The sequence below is a fragment of the Sinocyclocheilus rhinocerous genome, unplaced genomic scaffold (assembly GCF_001515625.1).
Source record: "Sinocyclocheilus rhinocerous isolate Xijiao unplaced genomic scaffold, SAMN03320098_v1.1 scaffold432, whole genome shotgun sequence".
Classification (NCBI taxonomy): Eukaryota; Metazoa; Chordata; class Actinopteri; order Cypriniformes; family Cyprinidae; genus Sinocyclocheilus; species Sinocyclocheilus rhinocerous.
In genome coordinates, this window is record NW_015627225.1 from 89,891 (window position 1) to 91,484 (window position 1,594).

The window sequence follows — 1,594 nt, forward strand, 5'->3', positions numbered from 1 at the left end:
ATATATATATATATATATATATAAAAAATTTCTGTCCCCCTCACTTCGGAAATGATGTCTACGCCCCTGCTTCAAAGGGCCTTTCGGAATGAAGGATTTCGAAGGGTACAACTGATGGACTCTTCAGGCTCCCATGATCCTTTGCGCAGATTCTTTGCATTATGACGGCACCTCCGTGTGGGCACGTGATGATGATGCAGAAGGGCACTTCAAGAAACAGTTGTTTCGTCCCCTACACCCTTCAAACCTTCGAAGCTCTCACTCCGGAGGGTAAACCCTTTGAAGGGATTAGGGCATAGGGATGAGCCCTTCCGAATGGAACGCAGGGACTGTCTGTCTGCCCAGATTCAGCCAAATGGAGCAAAGTTGATTGGGCGGCGCTTCATAGTAAAGATGGACGATGACCCAAAACATACAGCAAAAGCAACCCAGGAGTTTTTGAAGGTAAAAAGTGGAATATTCTGCAATGGCCAAGTTAATCTCCTGATCTCAACCCAATTGAGCATTATTTTCATTTGCTGAAGACAAAACTAAAGACAGAAAGACCCACAAACAAGCAATAACTGAAGTCAGCTGTAAAGGCATGGCAAAGCATCACAAACTAGGAGCCCAATCTTTGGTGATGTCCATGAGTTCCAGACTTAAGTCAGTCGTTGCCTGCAAAGAGTTCTCAACAAAATATTAAAAATGAACATTTTATGATTATATTTATTTGTCCAATTACATTTGAGCCCCGAGGGAGGGATGAGGGGAGGGGGGCTGTGTATAAAAATGGTTGTAATTCCTAAGCATTTTGTAATTTTTTTGTTTAATCTTGATTGTTTTATTTTTAATTCTGTTCTGGTGGCATACAGAGCCGAAATTATGAAAATGGTGTCAGTGTCCAAATATATATGGATAAGACTGTATAATAAACAATTATAGAAGTAATTATTATGAAAGCCTACGTGAGCCTACGTGACAGCAACTGTGATTTAAGGTGATTTCCACACAACAACAGACGGGTGATGGGGATATTGAAAGTAAAATTGGCTCCACTTTCATTTTGATGGTCCCTTTAAAGGGGTCATATGATGTTGCTAAAAAGAACATTATTTTGTGTATTTGGTGTAATGTAATATGTTTATGTGGTTTAAGGTTAAAAAAACACATTATTTTCCACATACTGTACATTATTGTTTCTCCTCTATGCCCCGCCTTTCTGAAACGCGTCGATTTTTACAAAGCTCATCGGTCTGAAAAGCGAGGTGTGCTCTGATTGGCCAGCTATCCAGTGCATTGTGATTGGCCGAATACCTCAAGCGTGTGACGGAAATGTTACGCCCCTTACCATATTGTGATGCCCTGTCCGGCCGGAGCAACGAGACAAAAACATTAAAACCCATTATAAACGAGGCATTTGTTGCATCTAGTGGGAACATAATTACGGATTATAATACTGTACTTACTGTATAATACGGACTTATACTGTCTTTTTATGCGTTGCATCGCGCCGCGCAAACATAAAACCATGTCTGCATTTGTGATCGGAGAAATGACAAACAACAAGTACTACTCTACACTGCACAAAAGCCTCTGTTTAATCATTGGCAAA